Source organism: Salmo salar, chromosome ssa11, assembly GCF_905237065.1.
Source record: "Salmo salar chromosome ssa11, Ssal_v3.1, whole genome shotgun sequence".
Taxonomy (NCBI): domain Eukaryota; kingdom Metazoa; phylum Chordata; class Actinopteri; order Salmoniformes; family Salmonidae; genus Salmo; species Salmo salar.
In genome coordinates, this window is record NC_059452.1 from 30143860 (window position 1) to 30159784 (window position 15925).

Here is a 15925-nt window from a genome sequence, read left to right on the forward strand (position 1 = left end):
GAGCACAGGAACTTTCAAAGGTACAAGGGTTAGCAAAGCCAAACTCCCATAGGACAGAGTGAGTGGAGCCCCTCAGGGATGTGTGTGGGGCACACTGATAATGTGGTGATATCAGGTTCCAGTGAGGCTGAGGCCTGTGTGGTGTGTGAGGGGCCTGCCAGGGCCAGTCTGAGCCCCAGTTCTCTGTAAGCTCTCTTTATCCCCCCTGCCATCGGGCAGGCAGACGCCGGCCACGCGTGCAAAGCAAGCCCAGGAAATCGTAGCCAGGAGATGTCTTACGACCGATAGGACTCAGCAATTTCCTCTGCACCTTTCGCGTGAGGAATAACACACAAGTCTAGTCTGTGACCAATAAGCAGGTCTAATGAAGGCCAGGCGGGGGCAGACTAGGGGGCGACGCAGGGCTCAAACAGATCCTGAGGAAACTACTCTGGCACTCTACTCTAGCTGCTGGCTGTAGTGTGAAAGAAAAGAAACAACACTGTTTCCATTTAGAGACTAAAGCCAAGAATCACAGGGTAGACATATTTGCTGGGAGAAAAACAGTGGGACGTTTCCCGTCTTCAGACTCAACTGTTGGCTTTGTAGTATGCCGCGGGGTCCCTGGATTTTGGACCAGAGGAAGTAAGGAGAGGGGGTGCAGGGCGACACTGCTGTGCTCCCCCATGTGGCATCTAAACGTGTGTCTGCACCTCCTAATCTGGAGGTTCAAAGAAACATCTGATAGAAGGGGGTACCAACCTACCAGCGGATCTCTCCTCAGCTGCCAGCTGACTGCTTCCGATACTCACCCACCAGTCATCAATTAGGAACCTGACGGGCACCACCCATCCACGCACGCACGCACGCACGAACACACACACACACACACACATACCCGACTGACAGACCTAGCGTGTGGAAAATACACACCTTTACTGAAGCTGGAAATCCGATATAGAAGGCTATACACTGCCCACTCACAGAGCTATAGCGGGAATAGACTTCCTACATTGACATGTACAGTACTACTTTGACATGTTAGACCTACACTCAGCTACTTTTTTGCAGATATGAAAACATATTGCAACATAGTGTGACTGTTATAAGAATCAATGATTGATCACAGGATATATTGCAAAGAGAAAAACACATTTGTTAGTTAATACGTGAAAAATGAGAAGAGGAGAGGCTATACAATCATGCAGAAGCAGTTGGAAATGAATACGTTTCTCATTCTGCATACATTTCCAAAGGTAGCAATGAAGTGCAGTAATGTTCCATGAGAGGAACTCACATGAATAAAAATCATTCCGCTCTTTCATTTTTCTTTTCTAATTCAACCAGTCTTAACGCACGACACATTCCCCCACAAAGGCACTAAACGCTCTGTTGAAGAATGTGATTGGAAGGCGGGCGGGCCGGGTCATTGGTGTAATGGTCGCCTAGGTGATTATACCACAAATTGCTCTTTGCTATTAGAATAAGATTTCATGCAGATGGTGACAACGTGCTCCGTCTCTGAAATTAAAGGGCAGCAGTAATCTTAACGCCCCTCTCCTAAATATAATTTAAAGCGTTGTAGCGAGGAAACATCCCAATTCATAATCCCTGAAATATATCATTATTGGGATAATGCGAGTGGATGAATTACTTTGCATACACTAGCCGTCTGGAAGGCTGACCCTGGCTGGCAACAATTCCATACGACACTTCTCCAGAGCCATATGAATTCATTTTCATTTTCCTGCAATGGCTGTCCTAATCAGCATGCCTTATTGTGACAGAGAGTTCATTGTTGCTGTTCAGATTGCCTGGGTGCTATAGGAGCCTATGGGTGCTGTTCAGATCGCTGGGCCTGGGTGCTATAGGAGTCTATGGGTGGTGTTCAGATCGCTGGGCCTGGGTGCTATAGGAGTCTATGGGTGGTGTTCAGATCGCTGGGCCTGGGTGCTATAGGAGCCTATGGGTGCTGTTCAGATCACTGGGCCTGGGAGTTAGAGGAGTCTATGGGTGCTGTTCAGATCACTGGGCCTGGGAGTTAGAGGAGCCTATGGGTGCTGTTCAGATTGCTGGGCCTGGGAGTTAGAGGAGCCTATGGGTGCTGTTCAGATCACTGGGCCTGGGAGTTAGAGGAGTCTATGGGTGCTGTTCAGATCGCTGGGCCTGGGAGTTAGAGGAGTCTATGGGTGCTGTTCAGATCACTGGGCCTGGGTGCTATAGGAGCCTATGGGTGCTGTTCAGATCATTGGGCCTGGGAGTTAGTGGAGTCTATGGGTGCTGTTCAGATCGCTGGGCCTGGGAGTTAGAGGAGTCTATGGGTGCTGTTCAGATCACTGGGCCTGGGTGCTATAGGAGCCTATGGGTGCTGTTCAGATCGCTGGGCCTGGGAGTTAGAGGAGTCTATGGGGGCTGTTCAGATCGCTGGGCCTGGGAGTTAGAGGAGTCTATGGGTGCTGTTCAGATCATTGGGCCTGGGAGTTAGAGGAGTCTATGGGTGCTGTTCAGATCGTTGGGCCTGGGAGTTAGAACTTTCCTGTAATGCAGGAAATGTCAAACGTGTAGTGTATTTGAGGTTTATAAAGGATTCTGAAGTTTGTGATTTCCACTTTAAAATGTCAGACTTGATTTTCCCTTATGAAAAAATGTATCAGCCCCTACAAAAATGTAAATTAAATATAATCCACATCATAATTCATATTTCCTGTTACTGCCGGATTATTTTCCTGCTATAGCACACTGGCTCAAATGAAGACCCAACATGGGTATATTTTAACACATCAGACAGAAAGTAGGGTATGAGTAAAGGTTGACAGGATGAGGAACTGGGGGATTATAGTCTGCATAGCATCCCATCTGTAACCCAAACCTAACATAAGGTCAAAATAATCATCTGCTTTGTATCTAAATCCTCACTCATAACCTAATTGTGACAGGAACATGCGACCCATGGGGCCAGAGAATCACTGCTTTACGGAGACTGACATCTATGGGTTCCAGGCAGTTTTACAGGACTTTTAAAACACAGATGGGAATTGCAGATAGGTGACATATGCATAAACAGGCCTGGTGCCGTAAATCAATACAGGCTTCTATTTGCATCACTTTGATCATGTTAAGGCAGAAGCAGGAGAGTAAGAAACACAAGCTCTGCCTGACAGGCCGATCGTTTACATTAACATTAACACCAGTAGCAATCTGTCTGTACCTCCATCTACACGTCCTGTCTAACACTAGGGGAGATGCCTTAGGGAAGACCAGACAAGTGTAGAACATCAGTGAATTGCAGAGTGCAAATGTACTGTAAGACTGCGGACATACAGTAACAAACATACTGTACCTGCAGTTAGTGTTGTTTGCTGTTAGGTGAGTGTGCACATTGTGCACAACCTGTGTCAAGTAAACCTCAAATCATACATAACCTGACCTGACCAATTTCATCATCTAGTCGTCTTGAGTAGTACTATTATCAAAAAGGTTACACATTTAACCAGAGAAAAAAGATCAGAATTAATACTTCCATTTCCTGGGAAAATTATAATCAGGGTATTGTAGAATTTGGGTCAACAGAGGCAATGTAGAATGGTGACCTCTGCACTTTCCTCTCAAACCCAATAGGCCTCGATATCCCCCCTCTCCCACCTCTCTCAGACCCCTTCTCAGCCCCTCCCTTCCCCATTCTCACCCCCTCCCTGTAATCCTTTCAAGGATTGGTCCTCTTAAATGATTAAGCACTCTGATCTGAGGACACAGAGTGCAATTTCATACGTCAGTGATATTCACAATGCTGTAGGAAATTTCAGGGCATATTGTCCACCCCCACCCATTCACCGTTGTTCAAAACACACACACTACACACACACACACACACACACACACACCATAATCACCAAAGCGGGTTGAACAATGTTGTTGGTGAGGGAAATCACTGTCCCTGATATATTACAGAGATATAAAAAATGATGTGTAGGATTACGTCCTGACACCAGCTCTTATTTACTCCTATTGGTGTAATCAAAACACCTGCCTCCAGTCCTGACCCAATAGGATCAGAGGATTCATCTTGGTAAGACTAAATACATACAGATGGTCAGACAGGAGAAATTAGAAAAATATGCAATATGAATACATTCGCCTTGCGTAATATGAAATATGATTAATCTATGGAAGAGATTACAGCCTGATGTATTGGTGTACTTAGCAAAGAGACAAAGTTAATTTCTTTATAGGCCAAATGTTCCTGCCAAGACCTGGGAATAATAATGATTCTTCTGGGAATATCATATAAATTACAGTTAGGCCGTCTATCCAGGTTGCATATTAATGCTGCTGGGGTTAGCACAGAGCACTGATTCATTTCATTCCCTGTCACATTCCCATATTAAAGATAAAATACACTCTGTCTAACATGCCTGTCATGTGCCTTTAGTTATTTTACATAGAAATAAAATGTTCATACCACAACTAAGAAACATGCACTGAAAACTAGAGGATAACAAACCTGCTACACAAACTTAATACACAAACCTACTACACAAACCCAATACACAAACATACTACACAAACCCACTACACAAACCTAATACACAAAAATAACGCAAAAGCATAATACACAACCTATCTTTATTATATAGATATAGAGAGTTCATTCAAGACATCCTTATATTTGGGTATCTCAACACCAGTGGAGGCTGCTGAGGGGAGGATGGCTCATAATAATGGATGGAACGGAGAGAATGGAATGGCACCAAGCCATGTGTTTGATACCATTTCACGAATCCCGCTCCAGCCATTACCACGAGCCCGTCCTCCCCAATTAAGGTGCCACCAACCTCCTGTGCTCAACACAAGGCTCTCATCCCAGTGCTTTACAAACCCCCAAACACACAAACTTGTCACCCATCAGACACAACTTCTGCCGTTACCTGGAGAGAGAGGTGATACAGTAATCTAGAGCAACACCACCTCCGCTCCCCAATGGCCTGTGGGCCTCCACTTCCTGACACAGGTCTTTTCCAATATCCTGTAAACTAACATCCCTGGCGGGCGGGCGGAAAGGAGAGAGAGGTGGCGTGCCATCCGGTGCTTAGTTAGAGAGGGGGCCTACGGGCCACAGACTGGCAGGCCTATACAACAGGACCCAGATCCTAGATCACAGGCTGCAGAAATAGGAGGAGGCATGGGCTTCCATGACCAGAACACTGGCTCATACATGGAACCACCTCCGGGCCGCCGCCTGCTAACACGCATCACAACACATTGCTGTTTTCATAACCTACCATGCAGGCCAGGCCAGGCCAGGCCAGTCTCTGTGGTGACAACATCCAGTAGCATGCCTCTGCAGTCTGAAGAGCTGCATGATCAGTAATAATGTCTTCATATCTGGATCAACAAGGCCACTAGTTTAAGGCTACGTGACTAAAAGTGAATCAGTGATATAAGGCTCCCGAGTGGCGCAGTGCTCTAAGGCACTGCATCTCAGTGCAAGAGGTATCAATGCAGTGCCTGGTTTGAATCCAGGCTGCATCACATCCGGCTGTGATTGGGAGTCCCATAGGGCGGTGCACAATTGGCCCAGTGTCGTCTGGGGTAGGCCGTCATTGTAAATAACAATTTGTTCTTAACTGACTTGCCTAGTTAAATAAAATAAAAAAATATATATACTGTGTGTCGTGGAAATTACAACCAGGTACACTCAAAGTCAATCTTAAATGAATCATTTCTTTATTACTATCATCACGCTGGAGAGGCTCCAACCAACTCAATGCACCATAGTACACATGTCAATCAGGAGCTCTGCTGGGGCAGTCCCAGCAGTTGTCTTATACTGTATACGGCAATACACAGACAAGTTATATTTGCATGATTTAGCATAATTAATTCATCATTACCGTTTTGTTTAATTCATGTGACCGACCAATACTGGCTCATAACATGTGACAGACCAATACTGGCTCATAACATGTGACAGACCAATACCTCACAAGGCTTCTTCTCTCTAAGCCGAGACCTTGAAACTGAGATCTTTCATTCTCAAAACAAAGGTCTGGGCGTACTGCCAAATTGCAGATACTGATAGTGAGGATTCGTTCAGTCAGTCACTTGCTTGAACATAGAAAATGGTTATTAGAAAAGCACATGAATAGAACACAGAAATTTGTTATTAGAAAAGCACAAACATTAAAAATGTCCAGCACAGGCGACTTCTTTACCAGTGTGTGATTCTGAGAGAGGCCTGAAAACAGTTGCACATTGACTGGGGTGTGTGGACAGTGTGGGCCAAAGAGGTGTGTGGACAGTGTGGGCCAAAGAGTGATACTGATATAGCCAGTCTGGTGTTTCTGTTTCTTGGGAAGGCTATGAAGGTTACATACATGGTGGAAAAGCAACGGTAATCCAACTCCCCTGGACTAACAAGGGTAACACGGGGTCAAAGTGAAAAGAATAAGTGACAGGTTTATTGAATCATGCTTCCTCACTTTCAGAGGTGATACTCTGGGTGTTATTGACAGGGAATAGGAAATTCACTTCTGTCTGGAATTTGTGACAGAGGGTACGAAACCATAACAATGCCATATTGAGCTTTAAAGCTATTACGTTTTTCCAGGAAGCAGGGCCAATAACGTGACTGAGGGAGATTTGTTTGAACCAGTTCGAGTTGTGAGAGAGATTTAAGTTTAAAATATATATATTTTTTTAAACATGTCAAAACTCATATTGAGCCCAGCTGTTGAAATGTGCTGTTTGATGTAAAGCGGGTAGATACACATCAAATCAAATCAAATTCCGTCTGCTCTGTATGCAAGCCCAAAGCAGATTAAACCTGCTTACCTGGGTGTATTACACATTCTCTGAATTAAGAGCCGAGCCTGAGGGACAAGCTGCTGGAGACCTCACATTAGACTAGAGAGAGGCAGACAGGCTATACTCAATGATGAGGTCATCTCAGCCACCAAGCACACACAGACACACACAGTGTCACACACATCACAATCACAGCACAATCACACACACAGACACACACAGTGTCACACACATCACAATCACACACACAGACACACACAGTGTCACACACATCACAATCACAGCACAATCACACACACACGCTGTGTCGCACACACAGTGTCACACACACGTCACACTCCCATACACAAAAAACAACACATTATTAAGACGACAGAGTAGGGTTGGAATACATTAGTGCCAGCCAGGTGATGATACGAGCCCCCTGGAAAGAAGGAGAGAAGGGAGAATGGATTAGAGAGACGCTCCACCACCTCATGTTCAAAGAGGGATTTGTGTTCTCCGAGCCTGGGCCTCGGCACCTGCTCTCCCTGTCCCCAGAGACAAGGTAATGGGGCCTGGGAACATGTCCTTCTAAAGTGCCTATACATACCCTCCATTAAGAGTCAGTCATCAGTTAGTTACTATTCTACCATGATTTCTTCTCATGAGATTTACTATAGGTCAAACCTAACAACTGGAGTGCATTTACTAAAATAAGGAATCTCACATGTGTTCTTCTATCACAAAGCACTTATGACATATGTCAATCTTTTGAAGAAGGAAGGAAGCTAAATTACTAGCTTGAGATCAGAAATAGGACTCTGGAAAATACATTATAGCTCTAAAACAAAATGTGATATGCTCTTTAAATCATACACAGGCCACGGGTAAAGAAATTAAGGCCATTGATTGACTACATGTAATTTCTACTCATCATGCTAATTTCTTTCACAAACAGTAATCACTAGAAACACAATTTTCCCTGTCCCCACCTGACATGTACAAACAGCATCAGGAGCTAATCTGCAGCAGAGCTCTTAGAACTGTCAGACTGTCAGACAGAATGCTTTCACTCACTTACATCATATTTCATTCACATCCCTCACCAGCGGTGCAGGTACATCCAAACCTGAACATGACTTATCAAGGCTATTCATTTTCTTCTGTGACGGCCGAATCAGAACAACCACTGAAAGATTAATCCCCTACTGTCAGCCTGCCAGCCTGTGCATAGCAAGCAAGGAAGTGAGGCTTTCCATTCCATAAATACCACTTTAAATATTTTACAATTACTAAAAGCAATTCAAGGTAACCATTCATATTTCATTTCCATGTCCGGGTACGTACCTCTCTGGGATATCTTTTGAGAGTAATTTGTCTTAGACGTGAAAAAGGCATCAATATTTGAATTTCTCTAAAACATATACATACAGGCCCAACGGTGCCATCATTGCCTAGTGGTGCTGATTCTTTTACAAACTGATTGTTTAGCTGTCTTGTATTGAGATGACAAAATGATATATGTACTACTTCACATTAAAAACTCTGATGCCTAATCTAAATCCCTGTTGTCTGACAGTCATAGATGTTAAAGGAAGAAAACAAATAAATGAGAGAGAGAGAGAGAGAGAGAGAGAGAGAGAGAATAAAGCCCAAAGACTAGGTTCTGATGCCTTGCTCTCTCTTGGTCATTTCTATGATGTGTATTTGCGAGGCCCCACCACAGAGTGGAGCAGCAGGAGCATGAGGATCTCTGCCTGGTAGTGACGCAGGGCCAGGGTCGGCCCCTTGTCCTATAAACACAATACAAATAATTTACATGCTGCACTCATCAAAGCCACCTCTTCCTCCCTCATCTCCATAAAGATTCACTGCTGATCTGAGCTCCAATTGCATCTCGGAGTGCCGCCACCGCTGCTAAGCTTTGCAACTGCCCAAAATTGTATACATTTTTTAAATACATTTTTAAAGAGACGCAAGTCTCTTCCTCTCAGCGCTATAATGGAATGTGTTATTGCATCAGTGTTTACACGGCAACACTAAAAGAGAAACAGAATGGAGGGGAAAAGCATTAAATAAAACAATTCTGTTCATGTTGCTCTCTGGGCCGGGCTCTCAGATTTCACATACAACACGTCAGTCAGTCAAAACTCAGCGAGTAAAGCTGTGATTCATTGCATTTCAACTAACTTTGCTAGTTTGCAAGCATCCAAGAGGAGCAGACCTGGGTTCAAATACTATTTGAAATATTTCAAATACGTGAAATATTAATAAAAGTGTATTATATAAAAGTGCCAGATGGGAAGGGTTTACACTTCAGGGACTATTCTATTGGTTAATTACGACAGGCAAGTTCCACCAAGTACATATAAAGGATTTGAAATGTTTTTAAATAGTATTTGAACCCAGGTGTGGAGAGGAGCAGTGACACAATATGCAACAATAATGACCCAGTAGTGCTGAAGTGTCTTAGAGGGCTTATAAATAAAATATGTCCAAGATAATGGATTTATGTTCTATAATTCATCATCACAATGTTTCAAACTGAGTGATATAACATGTGTCATACTATTCGCTAACACAGTGCTTAGCCAAATTAAAATAAATGAATTGGTCAGGGGGAAGATGTTGGGTTTTGTTTACTCAGCAACCATTGCTTAATCATTTCAAACAACCAATCCTGCCAGACTGATTATCAACCTCTCTGCGTCAGTCTTAATTGCTCTCAACATAACAACTACAATTCCATCCCACCACATCGACTCGAATACTAAGGCATGCAAGGAGGGACATGGCTTTCCCAGTCCCAGTCTGTTTCACTCAAAGCTGTGTATGCCACTCCATCCTCCTAAGTTCTACTACCACCAGAAACTCTCTACAACTTTGAGTGAGAGGAGAGAGTGGAAGTGTATGTAGAGGAACTGTGACTTTTACCATGTTGGATGTTTAGAGAATCATGAAGAGGTTTGGTGATTCATCAGAGGCTTCTAAGAAGAGCCAAAGGACCAAAGGAAGGGTGTGTCTTCTGTTGGACTGGGGTCAACCAATAGTACTGGAGCAGACCAAGGACCGCTGGAGAGGCTTGATACAGTAGAAGAAACTCTTCATGTCCAGTATGTCCAGTCTGTCCCATTCCCATCCAGTGATTTATATACAGTGCCTTGCAAAACTATTCACCCCCCTTGGCGTTTTTCCTATTTTGTTGCATTACAACCTGTAATTTAAATATATTTTTATTTGGATTTCATTTAACGGACATACATAAAATAGTCCAAATTGGTGAAGTGAAATAACATACTTGTTTCAAAAAATTCTAAAAAATAAAAACCGGAAAAGTGGTGCGTTCATATGTATTCACCCCCTTTGCTATGAAGCTCCTAAATAAGATCTGGTGCAACCAATTACCTTCAGAAGTCACATAATTAGTTAAATAAAGTCCACCTGTGTGCAATCTAAGTGTCACATGATCTCAGTATATATACACCTGTTCTGAAAGGCCCCAGAGTCTGCAACACCACCAAGCAAGCGGCACCATGAAGACCAAGGAGCTCGCCAAACAGGTCAGGGACAAAGTTGTGGAGAAATACAGATCAGGGTTGGGTTATAAAAAATATCAGAAACTTTGAACATCCCACGGAGCGCCATTAAATCCATTATATAAAAAGGAAAGAATATGGCACCACAACAAACCTGCCAAGAGAGGCTGCCCACCAAAACTCACAGACCAGGCAGGGAGAGCATTAATCAGAGAGGCAACAAAGAGACCAAAGAAAACCCTGAAGGAGCAGCAAAGCTCCACAGCGGAGATTGGAGTATCTGTACATAGGACCACTTTAAGCCGTATACTCCACAGAGCTGGGCTTTACGGAAGAGTGGCCAGAAAAAAGCCATTGCTTAAGTTCTCCAAAAGGCATGTGGGAGACTCCATTTTATCCTCATCACCCCGTGAACAACATCCCCACAGTGAAGCATGGTGGTGGCAGCATTATGTTGTGGGGAAGTTTTTCCATCGGCAGGGACTGGGAAACTGGTCAGAATTTAAGGAATGATGGATGGTGCTAAATACAGGAAAATTCTTGAGGGAAACCTGTTTCAGTCTTCCAAAGATTTGAGACTGGGACGGCAGTTCACCTTCCAGCAGGACAATGACCCTAAGCATACTGCTAAAGCTACATTCAAGTGGTTTAAGGGGAAACATTTAAATGTCTTGGAATGACCTAGTCAAAGCCCAGACCTCAATCCAATTGAGAATCTGTGGTATGACTTAAAGATTGCTGTATCTAGATGTGCCAAGCTTATAGAGACATACCTCAAGAGAATTGCAGCTGTAATTGCTGCAAAAGGTGGCTCTACAAAGTATTGACTTTGGGGGGTGAATAGTTATGTACGCTCAAGTAATTTTTTGTTGTCTTATTTCACAAGAAAAAATATTTTGCATCTTCAAAGTGGTAGGCGTGTTGTGTAAATCAAATGATACAACACCCCAAAAAACTATTTTAATTCCAGGTTGTAAGGCAAAAAAAATAGGAAAAATGCAAAGGGGGTGAATACTTTCGCAAGCCACTCTATACACTAGATGATCGACAGGGGGTGTGGTGTTTTGAAGCCACCGCGCCTCCATCTTGACACTCCCCCACCATTTTACATACATTTATGAATATTTACATTTGTTTTTTATTCTATTACAGACACCTTCATGCACACTTAGAAAAAATATGAAAGAATAAAATTACATTTTGTTACTTAAATTCCCATTTTTGAATGTTCTTCTGTTAATGTCACTACTACAACAAAAATTCTTAAATACATGTAATTTTGTACTTAAACATTTAATTGAAATACTGTAGAATTCCATTCAGTCCTAGACAGCTCCTTCTGGGCTTCAAAGCCTCTCATCGGCCAATACATAGCATTAGCATTCCAGGGTTTATAAACATCACTGGTCACATCCCCATCCACAACAGGGCCACTGGGCACATTTGAGAAAGCTACCAATGGTATATTAATGACATGGGTATGTGTGCCGCATGTGACAAATACAATTTGATTTGAGTAAACTAGAGTAAGCATATTGCACACAAACTGAACATCTTCCCTATGTAAAAAAAATCTCTGCTAGCCATTAAATCAAATATATGTGGGATGTTTATGCTTATGTTTAGGCCCTGTGCTATGTATGAAGTTATATACTGTAAATGATAGAAGTACTATACGGCATATTCTATTACAATCAGGTTTGTTTCCCTTTAAAAGTCAACCATCAAGACGACATAAAATACAAAGGAGGGGATCAACACATGCAGACATTTGCAATCAAAACAACAAGAACACACACACACACACATGCACACACACACGAAAGAGCGAGAACTTGAGAGTCACTGCCTTCAATCTAAAGGAGCTGTGGCAGTAAACAAACAGAGAATAAAAGAAACAATTTACATGCAAATCAAAGTTTATCATCTCAATCTGTTTATGCCCGTATCCCCCGCAAATTTGCATTCATATGCACAAAGGCATTCACTTAGCTGTTACCCAAGTTTACACGCCTCAGCATTTTCTATTTGGAAAAGGCAGGGTGCATGTACATTTAATGGGCATCCCTCTCTATTTGTCAGAGATGTGAGAGATCTGTGAGTGTGTGTGTGTGTGTGTGTGTGTGTGTGTGTGTGTGTGTCCCACTCCCTGCGTGTCAGTCTGCGCAGATGGCTGCATGTATCAGTGCATGAAATGAAGCCCTGCTCTGCAGTGACAGGCCCAGGATATTGTAGGCAAATGGATGTTACATTTACTCTGCTTTAGCCACAAACAGGCCTATGCTATGAAAAATTAACTGTACTCTTGGCTAAAAGAACAGGAAATTGGTTTGTGAGATAAGCCACAGAAATCCTATTTGCTAGCTACAGTATATCCGTCTGTCTGTCAGATCTCTGGGTAAAGTCCTTTGGCTTCCTCTATTAAGGAGTCAGTCCACAGTCATACTGTCAGGGGTAATCCACAGTGATAGGAGAAACAAAGAGATGTCAAATGGAGTTAGGATATCTCTTAGAGATCCTGAGCCTATGTGATGCGGCTGGCCTAGTGTTGCTCTATGTGAGCTACTGATGAGAAAGCGATGCATGGCTTTGTTCAGCCACTAGAGGGAAATGATACAAATCCACAACCCTTTAATGATGAAGCTGCCTCACCACAAGCCTTTACATCAAGCTGCCTCACCACAATCCTTTACATCAAGCTGCCTCACCACAATCCTTTACATCAAGCTGCCTCACCACAATCCTTTACATCAAGCTGCCTCACCACAATCCTTTACATCAAGCTGCCTCACCGAACAGGGCAGACTCCTGCTCCTATGAGCTGCTCTGGCTCGTGGAAGGCTACTTACTATATATCTGTTCTAGAGTATAACAACAGCTCAAAGATATGATGTTAAAGGGACTACAATACAGCACAATGTACAGTAGCATACTGTATGGAAACAGAGGTAGCAAACATGAGTCAAGAAACACCTATGTCTTTAAACAAAACATATTTTCTAAGTGAGATAATGACAGCAAGCCAAAGTCCATGTTGCCTTGTGTGGTGACCAATTAAATAGTTCCCCATGATTTTCCTGACTGCACTTCTTTCAGTACATAATGTATTTACACAGCATGACCACCAGATGTCAGCCTTTCACCTCATATTGCATCACACTGAGAGTTCAGAGATGGAGCATAATCTGGCCCAGACTGAGAAGACTTCCATGTATGCAATGTTGTAGTGGGTTACATCTTATGACTTTCTCTGGTGGTTTCCTTGGTCTACTACAATTTAAATAAATACAATAAATACAAATAAAATTTAAGTAAAGTCCTAATGAAAGGAAAAGATCAAAGCAGAAGCTGCTCGGCGTCTGTTGTTGAGCCATTCGACACATTCAACAAACCACCATTATGTTGTATAGGCTGCTATACTCTACCATCCCTGTCATACTGAGGAGCCTAAGAACATAGGCCTATTATTGGGCCAATGGGTCCTAGTCCCATCTTCATTAGAGTCCGACTGAAATTGGGTTTTTGGGTCAGATTGAGATTTTTTGGAAGGACAAAATTTACCGATATATCTGCCAATTACAGCAGGAAATTCAAAAGTGCCGTTGTTCCACACTGAGTTCTCTTAAATTGCCATCCAAAAGCGCACTTGTCCAAGAAATTGACACATCATGAGAATGGCCACAAGTGTTCAGATAAGAATGAGACTGACATTTTTTGAATATCGGTTATCGGTGGGATTGTCACACTATATCATATATCAGCTCTAATCTCCATGACACCACCAGAGATGATGTATTGTCACCATCGTGGTTGAATTATGAAAATGCCTTCGTTTTGCCATAGACTGCTTATTTTCCAAGATGATCATTTATTTTCCATAATACATTTTCCAAGAGGCACATTTTGGGAAAAAATGACAGTCGCACAAAATCAGCACAGAGGCTGTGTGAAGAGATTAAGGGATGATTTACTCTGCATCCATTGGTTGGCATTGGCACCACTGTTCCCCATCAGAGTCCGAACAGCAAAAGGTCCAACAGCAAACTCTCAGAAGCTGTGAAAAAAAGAGCAGAATAAAGTGCATTCCATGACATGTTCACATGGAATTAGTGCTTGATATAGCTAGTGCTTGATGTAGCCTAGTCCATGCGCAACATTACTTTTCTTATCATGATTTGAAGCTATACATATTTTTTTAGTTAACATAACATTTAAAAAAAAATAGTATTTTGGGTTATGGTAAGATACAGTATTAGTAGGCGGTCTAAGCTTGCTAGGGTACATTCTTAGAAAAAGCGTTCCAAAAGGGTTCTTCAGCTGACCCATAGGAGAACCCTTTTCGGTTCCAGGTAGAACTCGTTAAGGTTCCATGTAGAACTCTCTCTGGAAAGAGTTTTTACATGGAACTCAAAAGGGTTCTACCTGGAACCAAAAAGGGTTCTTCAAAGGGTGTTCTTATGGGGACAGCCAAATAACTCTTTTAGGTTCTAGATAGCACCTTTTTTCTATGAATGAAGTAGTAAGCCACACCTAGGCCTAGGATACTAAATGTACTGTTCTTTGCAGCAACAGGTGTCAGGGAAACATTTTTACTAAGGCCTTTTGCTAACATAATCAGAAACGTCTTAAGAGGGGCGCTGCTCACCTTTTAGCCAGGACAGAACAGGTGAACTCTCAACTTCAGGGCCTGGTTAGAGAGCGCCTTTGCTGAACTCATGTTCCAACTTTTTCAGTGGTTTTAACATTTTGTTAAACTTAACTATTTCTAGCGATATTAGGCTACACACTTTACCATTTCGTTGACACTGTTAAAGTGATTGTTTTGATTCCTTGCCGCAACATGTCTCTTTCCTTAATTCATGTCATTATCAGGTGTTTGGTCCTGAGTGGATGAATGCGGTGTATAGGAGCTCATAAACATTTGCTAACACTTCCGCTTTGAACACACCGACATAGTCATTGCATTTTGGTACACCAGAATTATAGTCATTGCATTTTGGTACACCAGAATTAAGTTAATTTCCAATGAAAGCTGCGTTTGCCTTGCAGCATTGCGTTGGATTTATTGAACATATGCGTCAAACTGTATGCGTAGATGGCTTGACAGAAATGGTAGCAGAAGTCTAATGTTGAACTTTTGTTGAATACATATCCAGATGATGCTGCTTACTATTTTGCGCAATGACCCTGTCGGTGTGATCGAAGCGTCACAAGACATTCCCTGTAGTCCGGCGGCGGATGGCCTCTGTTCGTCCATAGCCTAAAAAGGCGCTCTCTTTTTTTCCGCGTTGAGTTATTTTTATGCTATGACATAGACCTTGGTTACAACTGTGTTCATTGTAATTTATGCTGAATTTTCCCTATCTGTTTGGTTTCATTGTCAATCTATCTACTATTTATGCTGGATTAGTGCATTCATTGTACCCGTTTCAATGTATGCGCAAATACAACGAATAGGCCTAGCCTACAATGCAATGAAAACAGACCAGAGGCTAGGAATTACGCAGTAAACTCGTAATTGGAACAGGTATCCGGTTACATTTGTCCAACGTTCCCCGATTTGGGGAGACTGCGCAGTCTGTAGCCTACACTTCCCGTGGAAAGCAGCATACAAAAATTGCATG

The 15925-nt window shown here is 42.7% G+C and overlaps 1 long non-coding RNA gene across 3 annotated transcripts; it reads right to left on the reverse strand.

The window, feature by feature from the left end:
* Positions 1-5954: 5954 nt before the first annotated feature.
* On the reverse strand, positions 5955-15756 carry LOC106562422 (uncharacterized). Of its 3 annotated transcripts, XR_006757548.1 has the most exons (3): positions 14947-15536; positions 14273-14355; positions 5955-7207 (listed from the first exon to the last, which is right to left on the reverse strand). It is a non-coding gene; the product is annotated as an uncharacterized lncRNA (long non-coding RNA). The 3 variants fall into 3 exon arrangements; XR_006757547.1 differs by lacking the exon at positions 5955-7207 and having other exon boundaries at positions 14153-14355; positions 15472-15756; XR_001319030.2 differs by lacking the exon at positions 5955-7207 and having other exon boundaries at positions 14153-14355.
* Between the last annotated feature and the right edge of the window lie 169 nt (positions 15757-15925).